The sequence below is a fragment of the Condylostylus longicornis genome, unplaced genomic scaffold, assembly GCF_029603195.1.
Source record: "Condylostylus longicornis isolate FDR11 unplaced genomic scaffold, ASM2960319v2 ptg000055l, whole genome shotgun sequence".
Taxonomy (NCBI): Eukaryota; Metazoa; Arthropoda; class Insecta; order Diptera; family Dolichopodidae; genus Condylostylus; species Condylostylus longicornis.
In genome coordinates, this window is record NW_026578024.1 from 9,462,349 (window position 1) to 9,477,661 (window position 15,313).

General features: G+C 21.8%; 1 protein-coding gene across 2 annotated transcripts in view; it reads right to left on the reverse strand.

Moving 5' to 3' along the window:
- LOC129611677 (3-hydroxy-3-methylglutaryl-coenzyme A reductase) overlaps window positions 1-15,313 on the reverse strand; it is a 41,610-nt gene that overhangs the window by 22,978 nt on the left and 3,319 nt on the right. The gene's annotated exons all lie outside the window — the stretch shown is intronic.

A 15,313-nucleotide genomic window follows, 5' to 3' on the forward strand; every position in this document is an offset into this window, starting at 1 on the left:
TTAAAAAATAAACAACTAAAACTTTTAGTAAATTTAGAAAAAGGACCTTGAAAAAATAATCGTCGCTCTTGAAACAATTATAATAGTATATGTAAGTATAATTTTTGGTATATCATACACAACAGCATCCAATTTTAATTACGAAAAGGCAAAATATAACAAAATAACTATATAAATTTGTCTGCAATCGAAAGTGTGAGAAAAAGGATAAAACTATAGGTATAAGAAAAAATCAAAAAAATATTTGTTTGCTCTATTTCTATTTTAATAATTTCTAATTAAAATCCTATCTATGGTAATTTTTTATATGATAAGTTGTTTAATAAAATTTTAAAAGTACCTTATTTTGTTGTTATTTCATTATTTTATATATTTAAAAGGCATACATTATGTAGATTTGTAGGTTATTTAGTTTTGCTAAAATAAAATTTCGCTCAGATAAAATCGATATTATATTAAAAGGATACGAATTTTTTTAGGCTAAAATAAATAAACCTCAAGTATTTTTAATTTTCTCAAAAAAATATTTTTCTCAAAAAAAAAAACTTTGTGAAAATGAAAACGAAATTTTATTTTATTGAAATCCTTTTGAAAAATAAAAATTTGTGTGTATGAACACAGAATTTTCCTATTAACCATGTTAAAATTTTTTCTTTTTTATTAATCATGCCATTTTTGTTTTCACTATTAATTTTTTCATAATTTTAAATTTTTGAATATGTTTAAAATGACGAAAAAAAAAACAATAATATGAAAAGTGGGTTGACATTTTTTAAAATTACCATTTTTGAATTTTTAATATAAAAAACACGCGACACGAGACTTTTAATATTATTTCTTATTTTTTTTTTGTAATTTTAAATAAATATTTCTATATCTTGTCTTAACTATTTTCGATATAACAGAAAACAGTTGTAAGTTCAGTTAAATTGTTTTAAGTTTCGGTGAAATAAATAAATAGAATTATATCTCGCTTTATGTTATACATATACGTATACATATGTGCGTAATCATCCTCACAATTTACAGTTTACTAATTTTTGGAACATGCACGTAATTTACATATATGTATCTAATATACAGGCCAGATTCTAACTTATTCAGCGTCCTTCTCCCTTTTTTTTTAGGCAACAAACATTGCTCTGAAGAAAACATCTTTTTGTAACTTTATGCAAGATTAGTTATAGAATTAAAGTTTGGAATTAAACTTTCAACCTTTTGTCTTAACAATGTTTGTGTAAATGTATGTATGTACATAATATCAAAGAAATTTCGCTGTAATAAAAAGAAAGATGTTTTTGGAAAACACGTAATGGAAAAAACTTGACAAATTTTTCGCTTTTTTAAAATTTAGTTCTTTTTAGTTTTGGCTGGTGACCCTGTTTCCCAGCGCTAATTGCAAATTTTTCCTTTGCATATGATAGATCTGGCGCTGTGCACTACTTGTACATACATATTGAATGTTTTCATAATAATTTTTCTTAAAATTCATATTTCACTATTATTTTTAGTGTTACTCTTTCTTTTTTTTTCAATAATTTACAAAATAGCCGAAATTAGTTTATATTATTTGTCATTTTACATCAAGTTTAGATAAATCAAAATTATTAACAAAGAAAAAAACAAGGAGAAAAAATTTCACCCATAAAAATATTTTAGGTTACTTATACATACAAACGTGTATGTATGCATATATTATATAACTATTATGAATTTTAATCAATAAATAAATAATTTCTATAAAAAAATATTAATATTAAATTAAAATTATCTCATCAAAATATAGTTTTATTGAGTTGAAAAAAATAACATTTGAAATTTATATAAGATAATACAAAGAATTAATATTTTTTATAGTAATAATTTTTAATAAAGAAAATATCTGAAATATTGCCGCCAAATGTTACTATCTTTCAAATTAGTTTTAAAAGATAATGTAAAAATAAATTCGTATGTATTATGTACCCATGTATGTATAAGTATGCAAAGAAAATATTTTTAAAAAACAAACAAAATCCACATACGCACAATATATACAACATATATAATTACAAACATACATATTATGTACATATATAACATTTCTATTAAATAGTTTAAAAAATATGCATGAATGTGAAACAATTTTGTAGCGCACAATTTAAGTACACCTGCATGTGTATACACTCATGGATGTGTATACAAAAATGTAAATAATGCTTATTGGTGTATGCATGAATATTATGCATATATATGTACATATAATAATTTTATTGTACCAACAACCAACCTATACCCACCTTGAAAAGACGATATAATAATGACGGTGATGACGATGGAATTCAACAAAAGAAAGTTACGTAATAAAAGTATGTCTAAATATGTATATATATATATATATGAACGTATGTATAATAAATGCATAATATCAAAGGAAATAATATTCATTTTATATTATTGTTAAATCAAGATATCCAAACCACCAAAGAAATACTCAACATTATAAGTTTGGAATAATAATAATAAAGAGAAAAAGTGGTAGGTATAAAAGAAAGAAAGAAAAAGAAAGAAAGAAAAAGAAAATAAGATACCTATAAAGAAAAAATATAAAAATGTACACATATACATACATTGTACATAAATATACAATTTTGAAGTTTTTATTTTCTTTTATTCCAAAAAAAAAAGTTTTTATGCATATTTAATATGTTTATCATTCATAACAAGTAACCAGTCTTCGCATTTCACAGTTGACAAACAAGTTATCAAAATTTTTCTTCTTTTATATTGTGTAGATGAAAAAACGAGTTTAATAAAATCACGTGAACAATTGAGTTTGAAAACAAACAAAAAGCTATTTTCTTCTTTTAGACTTTTGGTTAAAATTTTTTTTTTTATCCAATTAATGTTGTTCGATATGTCAAAATAATGGTCAAGAATTGATTAGATTCATTTTTGTGCAATGTCAATTTTGTTATTGTCATATACACGAAAATAAATGTCAATTTATATCGAATAATAATGTGCACATACATAAGTAGGTAATAAATTAACCAAATATATGCGACAAATTTAAGATTTAATCGTACATAGATAAAGTCTAATGACTGCTTACATATCAGACTGAAATTATCTGATGGTACAAAAATTTTACAACAAAATTTAATAATTTTGTTACGAAAACTATAACCGTAACAAAAATCAGTCTTTTTAAAATGGACACTGAACGAGCTTAATTATGCAGCGTAAGTCAGAAAAATTATATTACAATGTACATACGTATTATGCATGTATTGTCAGTATGTATTTAGTAAAATCATTTAAAAATAATTAAATTAAGTATATCATATTTAATTAATATACTCCTTATATGAACTTAATTTATGAATGAAATTTTGAAGTCTTATAGACAAAAAAGTAAAAGAAATTTTTTTTCTGTGCATTGCACACAACTACTTACATTTTCTTTTAAAAATGACAATAAATCTCTTAAGAGTATAAATACGTTCGCATTATGAACGTACATATATGTACATACAAATGTGTATGTTTTATGTATGTACAAAAAATTGGACAATATTTTGGTAAAAAGAGGAAAAACTTAAAATTTTTTTTTGTCTTAATAGTCTGTAAAGTTACATGATTTGTTTTAATTATTATTAAGTAGCATAATTGAATATAATGTACTTATATGTAGACAAGACAACACAGATGTATAACTATCTTAAACACATACTTAATAAAAATAAAATAAGAAAAACACAAAACTTTTTTTTTGTCGAAAAAATATCAGGTTTTTTCTTTTCTTTCTTTTTGTTTTATAGGTCAAAACTTTTTAATCGATAAACAAATAATTGTTACATATATATGTTTGTATCCATGTATGCATGTATCTCATGTAAATCTCAGGGTATCTGAGTTGCGAAATTTTAACATTCTTTAATGTCATACAAGAATTCAATAACAAGTGATTGGTCACAAATATAAATATAATCGTTTTAATACAAAATGCTTAAAATATTAATTTGAATATTTTTTAAAAATACTATAAAATCAATGCTGTTTTTGTTAAAATTTAATATTGTATAACAATTTGTTCAGTGATTGTTATATCACCAAATATTTATCATATTTTTATGGAAATGTAAAAGTATTCCTTGCATTTTTTTGGACTTTATCAATTACATAATGGTTGTCCTTCTAGAACTTGATATATAAATACACACATGAACTTGGTAAGTCACATAATGTTAATGTCATTAATATGCATTTAACAATGAATAAACATAATATTATCGAAGTAGTAAATCTAGTTTTTATTGTTTAAATATTTTCATTTAAATAAACTATTTTTGATTTGTTAATTTTCCTTCAAGCATTCTAAATTCTTATGATTACATACTTTTCCATAATAAATTAAATATTTTTTTTAAGTAATTATTACTTAATTGATAGTTAATTTCTCATCAGATTAGATATAAAAATTAAAATTTATGGTTATCAAATATGATTTGTTTGTCATTAACAACCTTAATCGAGATAAAGGATCAGATAAATATCATTAAATATTAAAAATTATTCACATAACAATATAAAACAGTGGGTCACGCAAAATTATTTTTAAAAAAGAAAAAGTTAATTTTTAAATAATCACAATTGTCTATCAAGATAAAAGCTGCAGATTTTAGAAATCGTAAAAATTTGATATTATATTAAAATATTTTATCGATATCTGCAAAGTAATAAAATTAATATAAGTTTTAAAGCACTTAACTTTTTAGCACTTTAAATAAAAATGGAAAGAAAAAGTGCTTATTAGTTTAAATCTACGTGCTGGTCCGGCCGTCTGTTTACAAAACTTCCACAAGATAGAAAGCTAAAATATTGTGTACAAATATATTTTCAGTTTTTTCTCTAGCTTCTTTTACCAAGGAACAGTATTGTCAAACATTACAATGAAAAAATGTTCGTTGAAATTAACCGTTATCTAAATTACCGCTTTTATATATATGTATGTTAATAAATAATTTTTTTCGTTAGATTTTTTTTTTCATCCCCACCCGCTCCCAAGTTATCGCCTTTCGAAACTCGTAAAACTTGAATTTGCTGTACTTTACCCAAATTTCTATAAAAGCAAAAAGCTAACGGTAAGTACCATGCCATCAAAATATATAATTATTAATCTTATCTCAATTACTTAAACATCCAATTCATTCATACATTTTTTTTTTGTTCATCCTAAATGTATGCAATAATTTAATATATTTTTATATATGAACAAACGTATAATTTAAAAATGTTGTATATTTTTTGAAAAACAGTATTTTTACTTGGTCAAGAGAAAAATGCTTCTTTACAAACCATATATTTAAAATATAAACATGAAGTAGCCGATATATACAATATTAGCACTAGTTATATTCGATGATACTAAAAAGAAATTAAGTATGTATTAAAATTTTTGGTAATTATAGATACATAAGGAAATTTTCTGAATCATTTACAGTATTTAAATTTAGGAAAAAGTTCAAAGATTAATATTATAAAATAAACCGCAAATCATAAGAAATTTATAATATTAAATAAGACCATAAAATATTTGAAATAGTTATATGCATAGGTATTAAGTGAATTTTCTGATATGAAACATATTGAAATAACCTAGCTAAGTATAGTATACATGTTTATTGATAAGGAACTTATCAAAAGCAATAAACTTCTGTTACTGTGAATGGAAGTGATTGTATTCTTCATTAATGCAAATTTTATACGTTAAATTAGAAATCATGTATACTCATACATCATTTCTGATTAAATACAAAAATGTTGTTTTTGTATGGTAATGATTGCTGAACTATTATTTTAGAAATGTATTGATAAAAAATTGAAAATCGACATTATGTACATATATATACCGACAACATAATACTATCATTATTGTGTATATAATTTATACACAATTATACAGAAGACAATTTTTGTAATTACACAAAGAATTACTTTTTTTTGTATGGCGCTACTGAATAATAAGTTTTAAATAAGAATAGCGCCACTCAAAAAAAGCAGTTCCTTGTGTAATTACAAAAATTATCTTCAGTATATCATTATAAAATATTTATGTACACAATGACAATATGTAAAAATTAATTACATTAATATAGATAATTTTACTTATATAATTCAAAATACGCGTGTACTTATATAGATATTGAATTCAAATGAAATTTCCTTATAAAAATTTCATCAAAAACATTTCAGAAATTTTAAAAACTGCATTTTCATAATACGGGTCATTTTGATTATAAAAAAGATAAGAGACTTAAATAAAAACATAAAATTACCTATGCTATAGATAATGAAAAAGCGTAATCGTACACATTATTAGAGCTTTTTTACGATAAACATATTATAAAAACTATAAGTATTATATACTTAATTAGTACAGAAAATCAAAAATCATATTCAAAAAAAATCATATTCAAAAAAATACCATACTTTCGGAGATTCATTTTTGTAGCACATTTTCCAATTCGGCTCATCAAACTTTCTGTAATATTGCCAACCGTTTAACAAATATCCAAAATTAATACATTCGAATTTAATTGCACAAATAGATTCGAATAGAAAAAAATCAATGAAATGGATTGTACTTTGCTCTTATATAACGTAATTATGTCAATTCTATTAATTTTCGGTGTTTTTATACATAAGTAGCCGTATTCCAAATAATTCGAAAGAAAAATTTTATTGCATGATAACAAATTTCAAAAATTCGTTAGCATTTGTCTAAGTTTTTTTTTGCAAACAATTAATTTGAACTATGTCGCTATTTAATGATAATTTAAGCACATAAAAATTTCAAATTAGTTAATTAGGAAATACCTTTAGAATCTATGAATATCCATTAGGTTTAATGTTAGAGCACGGACATTTTATAAGTTTATGCATACTTATAGCTACAAAATCATAATTAATTATAATTTAATTTTCAAATACATTTTTTTTTTATTTCAACCTTTAACATTCGATTTTAATTAAATATTTATTTTCGCGTATTACTTATTTAAATATAAATTAAATTAAGGATTAAAATAAATATCCAATAAATTTTATAAAATTTAAAATTCTAAAATACAAGCTTTTGTACTTGTACTTAATTTATATACATACCTATACAGATACGTATGATTATGTACAATTTATAATTACAATACGAAGTGTTATATTATGAATAAGTGGGATCCACTATTAATTATAATTTGATTAAGCTTTTTGTAAACATTTCATACCAAAAGTGGGAAAAAAAAAATTAAATTTAGATTTTTAATTAAAAAAGTTAAGGGTAATTTAAGTTTTTCAAAGATTTTTTGATATTCAACATTAGAATTTAGCTTTAATATAAAATTAAGAAAAAGTAATTTATTATATGTATAACATTAACCAGAAATTTATGAAATCTTTCTTGAGATTTTGCATGATTCTTGTTATTTTGCTTTCAATATGCTTTTGTAAATTTAATTTAAGGAAACCTTTCAACACTAAGATTTGCACATTATATTATTTTATGATTCAAGATTGATCTTTAAAATATTAAAGATCCTTCACACTTTTAAAAAACAACCATTTATGCTTTGGTTATATTTACATATTATATATATAAAAGTACACAATAATGTTATCCAAGGACAAACAAATATTTACTTAAATTTATTAGTTAAAAAAAATAATTTTACGATAGCGTTATTTTTAGATTTTTGTCAATGAATTTTTCAAGATTTTTTATGGTAGAATACAAAATATAATGTCTCAAGTAGAAATGTAAATAAAGGACATAATAAATTAATGTCCTTCTCTCACATTTTAACTATAGACACAAGATACTGTGCAAGATAATTGTAAAAAATATTTTATGTACATGTTCCTTTGTCGGAATTTCGCCAAAAATATCTTGATATAATAATCTGTTGTCGGCATATTTTCCTTTGATAAAGTTTTTAATTTGCAGTATAACTAAATACCCCGATACTTGTAGAACATGTAATGGGTAAGCACTTTCAGATTACATCAATAACATTCTAATCTACATCAAAAATTTCTTCATTTGTTATGTTTCATTCAAACTTCTCCAATTATTGTACATTTCTTAATCTCAATTTCCTCAATAAACTGGTAAAATTCATTTAATAATCAATTTCCTTGCTCAAAATCGTAAGGAGAATAATTTTTGATATGATTAAAAATATGATTTTAAAATATGTTTGAATACAGTCCTTTTATTTAACCTTGACAAACATCTTTATTTAAGATTGACCATTTCCAAAGTGTGTTCCTATAATAATTAAATGATAACAAATTGCGTTTATTAAATTTGCTTAATGGGGGAGCAGAAAATTTTTTTGAAAATTTATGTTTTTTTTTTTGAGTTTTTTTTGCGTTGTTTTCAATCAAAGCCCAATGCTTTGAAGATCTATTTAAATTATCTTATATATAAATTAATTACTTAATACTTGATTTTAAATTTTTCATTAATTTTGCTTCATTCGTTTTTGTTTATAATCAGTAAACACACGAAAAAAGAAAGAAAAATAAACATTTATTGAAAAATATTTTGAGGATTTCAAAATGAATAACATTTTAATGCATTAAAATATTTGCATTATAGAGTTGAAATTTTTAATAAATGTGTGCTACAAAATTTAATTAAATTAATGGGAATTACACTTTATGAATATGTAGTATAATTCCAATTTTCAATTGCATAAAATTTTACGGCTACACTTTGAAGTCATTAACGTAAAATAATTGTTTTTTTTTTTCTTGGCTTCACAAACTTTTCTATTTCCCAAGTAATTCTTTTGCAATATTAACACGAAGAAGCCGACCCCTTAATAACACTTTAAAAATTTTTAAAATTGACTAAAATATTAAATAAAAATGTCTTCGGTGGGCAATTAATTTAAAGTTTTGTACCTGCCGATCGAAAAACTCGAAAAAGTATTGAGTTAAAATTCAATCTTTTATCCTAGCCAATATTTCATAAATTTTCGAATCAATTAAAAATAAAGTATAAATTTGGAATTTTTGTAATTTAATTTAAAGACCAAAGACTTAAAAAATAAATTTACTTATACTTTTTAAAATAAATAATGTAAAAAATTTTCGAAATGAAATTCAAAACTTTGAAACTAAAATAATTACTTAGTACATACGTTAGTACATATGTTAGGAAATATTTTGATAATCAAATTTTGAAAGATCGTTATAAATTAATCGCATTTATAATAATGCTGGTGAACAATTTTTATTTTTTGTACCCTTACTAAGTGCTTACAATATAAAAACTTTTAACCTATCAAATTACAAAATTTGTTAAAAAAAATATTAAATTCTATAAGGGTGTCGCCTTTTTTACAAAAAGAAAAAAACTCTTTGTACATATTTGAAATTTTTCATGATGGCGAAAAAAAAGAAGTATCAAATTGTCAAAAAACAAAATGTGCAATTAAAATGGATAATGATTAATACATTCAAAATTGATTTAAAAGCAAAATTATATTACAATTAGCAAATATTTTATATTTTAAATAGCTCTAAAAATTTTTGGGTTTCCATTTAACAAAAATTAAATTTTAGTATAATTCATAAAAATTTAAATTTCCATATAAAAACATTAATTTAAGAGTAAAATATTTTAATTTTTAAAAAAAAAAAAAAAAGGTTAATGTATAGTCAATGTGTTTCAGCATATATTTTGGTAATATTATTCTACTTTTAACAGTCTTAGTTACTACTTAGTTCTACTTTTAACAGTATTCTACTTAGTTCTACTTTTAACAGTCATCCATTTTGAATTATCTATCATCGTAAGGATATGCGTTCTTCGAGCATAATTGATCACAATTCTACAATTCTCATTGCCTTATTTTGCAATATTAGTAAGCTTAGTGTTGTTGGTTGTTGGTGTCTGTCAAGAATAGTGTTGAATACGTTGTCTATTAAGTTAACTTTTGTTTTATTTTTACATTTAATGGTTTAGCTCATGTATGTATATAGTTTATAATATTATACCTAAATAATAAATCAACGAATTAAATAAATTATTTAGGAATAATCAAAACAAACCCAGTGTTTCAGAATTTGAAAATTAAAAAAAAAAGATTTTTATATGTATGCATTTAAATAAGAATACACTAATAGAATTAACTTAAAATTTTACAAAAGTATATTTCATAATATTACAAAATAGATATCTGTAATATTGCAATTTATATACTGAAAACAAGAGCAAGTTCAAGGACATCAAATAATTAAAAATAATTAAAAAAAAAAATTAAAAAGTATAATAGATGAAATGATTGTTCATTCACAATATTCGAAATGTTATTGTTTATTTTAAAAATTATAATCTTAATAATTAGATTTTTCTTAAACTATAAATTATTGAATAAATTGAATTTGCTATGTGCTTAGTATAAATTTTGTGTGTAAAAAAATTTTCTTTGTTACTTGAAAGGAAAGAAAAATTAATAATAAATTGTAAAAATTTAAAATAACAAAAATTATTTATTTACGCTATAATTCACGTCACTAATGAAATTTAAAATTTGTTTTTTTTTCTCTTACTTTTTATTTTTGAGTTTACCAAAATTCATACATTAGATCTTCATACATTAGATTTTTTTTTTGTCAGAAATATAGTAATTAATTTACACACTGTATAAGTGAGTGGGTGAACAAAATTACAAAATAATTTGCAATTGGGAAATTTATAAAAGGAAATTTCTCGTACTTATGAACGAATAATTGTGAACTTTTACGATTCGAATCTGAATTGTTAATTATTCTAATATAAATTGATTTTGCAAATTGTTGTCACTTATAATATTAAAGTAGCAGCTTTGTTAAAATAAAATTAAATTATTTGCTACACAACAAAAAAAGAAAAATTTACATTTTTTTTTCCAATTTCTTCGTAAAAATTTATTTTTTATTCAGAAATTTTTTAAATCATTTTCCTTCTTTCGACAATGTTTTAACTTGTTATTTTTCTAGTTTACGTAATACTGTTTTATGAATTTGTATACATAATGTGTTATGAACTAGTTCAATTTTTGAAAGGAAACAGGAAATTGCAAACAAAATCCCGGTTTAAAAACAAATTCAAATTATGCTTTGTATTTGTTTTGTTAATAGAAAAGGAATGTTTCACAAATCAAGAAATAGAGAAGAAAGACTTAAATTACTCGTAATACGGATGACTCAAATATTATTTAATAAATTCACGCTTAATATGAAAACTATTTTCGAAAACATAAAGTTTCTAATTCAAATAATTTTTCAACGACGTACCAAGAAGAAAACTATTTTTTTTTAGTGAAAAGCACTAAATTCGCAAAGGTATTTAGTATGTATTACATTACCTACTGGTATTACATTAAAACGATTTCTTACTGAATTTTTGCAAAGCATTTTAAAATTTTCGAAAGCATTTAAATAAGAAAAATTATTTAAAATATATCAATAATTTAATAAAGATAGAGTGTGTAGGTAATCTAATCTCAAAATTTAAATTATTAATTTTCACATACATATTAATATTATTTATAACATTCAATGTTACAAAAATTTTTGTTTACAAAGAATTTTATTTTCATATATGTACATACAAATGTATATTTCTTCGGATACAAGTCTTGTTAATTACACATGGCTTTTCTCAAATTTTTATTTTTTAAGATTAAAAAATTTTTCAATTTTTCAAATCTTATTAAAAAAATATTAAATAGTTTGAAAATATAGAGAAAAGATATAAACTATATAACGTTATCAAAAATTTGTATTTATGCTACATATTGTATGCAAAGTAAAAAGTGAATGCAAAGTGAGTTTTGAACAGAGCTGTTTAGTCTTTGCTTATTTGCAAATTGAACAGATATACTAACCAACACCTGCAGTCCGTAGCTTCAATTTTATAAACATAAATATAAATAAAAGGTGTAATCGATAATGTCAAATGCCGGTCATTTGACATTATCGATTACACGACATTTGCAACCGGTTGACAACTACTTGCAAGAAAATATTTTTAATTTGAATTTTACTAGAACTATGTTCCATTAAATAAAATTATTTATCCCCTTCAAAATTTTCCATTTTGACAAAAATGACAAAAATTTTTATTTATCTAAAAAAGTTGTAAAAGTCCTAAATTATTGGAAACATTTTTATTACGTTTTATAAAATAAGGTTTTGTACTTAGTACATTTTACACCTGTTCTAATTTAGCCTCTTCCACGTCGTAATCGAATTTTCAACTTAATCTATCAAAAGATATTTGCTTTTATATTATATTCTGCTTTACAAGTGATCTTGAATATTTTTGAAAATCGGACTTAAACTTAAAATTTAAACATTCACATTAATTTGAATATTCACAGTCATAAAATCCAGTTAATCAAATTAATTTTTAGCGTAGAATCATACATGATTCATTGTCTAAAGTTCATTAACAATTAAGAAGTTTTAATTATATAAACAGTATAACTATAATAATATAATAATAATATTGTACAAATTATTTATGGTAATGATTTAATTTTTAAATAGAAAAATTATAATAATTATATAATTGATTTACATTTAATTTCAGGTGAATTTTTGAATCTTCCAAAATTAGAATAATTTTCAGGGAAAAATTTTTAGTTACAAATTGCCAAAATTTTGAAATTACTCACAAATTTTCAAATCTATAAAAGCAGGTTTCACTCTTTTGAAGATATTTTTAGAATAATGTTTTTATTAAAATCATAAATGGAGAAATTTATAAAAAAAAATGTAAACATTTAAAGAGAACCAAAATTTATTATGAAAATTAAATCATTTTCATTAATAATTTAAATTTATTTTAATTCTTCTTTTGATTTCTTTTTTAATTATGAAAAAATTAATTAATAAAAAAGAAGAAGGAACGAAATTTAATTTAATTTTATCGAAATTTTCAGGAATTGAAATTTTGTCTGTGACGTATGATGATGCAGCAATTTTTCGTATAAGAATAAATTTTTCGTATAAGTAGTAATTTAACGAAAATTAAAATAAAATTTGAATTAAATTCCAATATTTTTAGCTAATACTATAATATAAATATACATATTATGTATGAATTGTATTTTGCTTTATCAGATTATTAAAATTTATATTTTTCAAAAAAAAAACCAATAATTATCTTATTGTAAAATTATAAACATTTTAAAAATTTATAAACAATTTCTATAAGTGTTTCTTATTTGGTTTTTTTTTAGCAAAATGAAAATTTTAAATTTTCATTGTGTTACCCAGTAGAATGAATGACCTACCACGATTTTCAATTGAAAAGTTCACTATAATTATAAAAGTGTATATAAATTTATAATAATTATTTTGTTTTATTAAGAACAAATCTTCTCACCTTTGAACACTAAACATAATAAAAATTTGAAATAAACAAAAATTTTTGAAAATTCTAGAAATATTTTGGAAAAGAAAAGGAACAACAATTAAAACAGGTAGAATTATTGGAATAAACAAAAAAAAATATCACGATAAATAAACATAAAAAATGAAAACAGGTGAACAGATTTTAAGTTTTTAAGATTCTAAATGTTTTTTTTTTTTTTTTTTGTAAAAAAATTGCTCTAAATTACGCATCCGCTCTGTTTAATTATTAGATGTTTGGTGTCCGAAGCAAGTTTTTAAAAATTGATTAATTGGCGTTCTTTTAGTAAATCAAAAGATTAGAACTTTATTTTATAAATTAAAATTTTAAATAGTTATCAATAGCTGAATATTTTCTAATAAGTACTTACTGAAATATTGGGGCTTATTGTAAGTATCAAATCACTAAGTAATATTGATAAGTAATTTTCGTAAAAAGTTTGATATTAATATTGTGAACAGAAACCAATTCATACAACCAATTCATAAAATATCACTATCACTTAGTGATTCTTTACTCAGAATTAGGCCGTTGTCTATATTTCAAATTATTTGAGATTAAAAGCAAATCTTTTTGTTTCTTTTTACAAATAATAGTTTGACGTTTTTTTAAATTTCATTGCTATGCATTTGTACATAATTATATAACATAAACATATTACATTTATTAAGATTTAAATTGTTAATATGTAATAAATTTCGAAGAATTATTATTATTTTCAATATTAATATTTTGTAGAATATTATTGTAATATTATAACAAAGCTAATTAGTAATTAATTATAAATTTCAAATGAAATTCTTTTGATATTTAGGTCGCACATAATTTTTACATATAGTTTATAAAAGTTATTTGATGGACGTAAAATATTAAGATTAATTAAAAAAAAATCATTACAAACAGAAATTGTAACTAGTTGTGTTCAACCATTATTCATTTTCAAATATAATTTGTAATTTTATATTGTTTTTGACAAAATATATGTCACAAAATTTGCAAGAAAAAGAAACGTTTTTCTTATTTCCTCCAAAAAGCCATTGTACCTTAACTATGTATTTAGCGAGATTTTGGAATTTTATAGTTTACTATAACGCAAAAATATGTCGCGTGTCTAAAACAATTATTAATCATTTCGATTTGTTAAGAAAAGAAAACTCAAAATAAAAGTATATTAACAGCAAAGGATTTTTAGTTTTTCAATATACGAGTATAAGAAATTGTGAAATTTCTTTTAAAAAAAGATCTTAACATTTGCTAAAAAATCATCTGTATGTGCTATGGTGTCTAAATATCTAAAATAAATATATTGATAAGTAAATAATTTCAAATTATAGAATGAACTTTATCATGGTTAACACCAATAACATGATAAGAATATCATAATTGCATTAGAAACAACATATAATATTGTGTCCCTCACGTATGGCTTCAAATAAGCAACGAGATTTACGTAATGGTCTTTTAAATATAAACTGCTATTAATTGAATTTCTATAACATAATGATAGTCTTAAAGCAATAACATGTGATGATTATATAGATTATAGGCACGAAAATACATAATGAACTAAAAAAAATTCATAACTATATAAAGGTTTGTTTGTTCCAACAAGAATTTTAATAATTTTAATTATTATACTCGTATTAGTAGATATTCGTAAGTACCTATACATTTTTCAAATAATTTTATTGTCTTCAATTTTGCACGATCAAACGAGGATAAAATTTTATAAACCGATATTACTTAAATATTAATTTGAAAAATTTAAAAAAAAATATTAAAAAAATTAAAAAAAAAAGTAGGGAAAACAAACGAAATTGCTTGCAAAATGCTTCCGCAAAAATTTTTTTAACTTCCCAT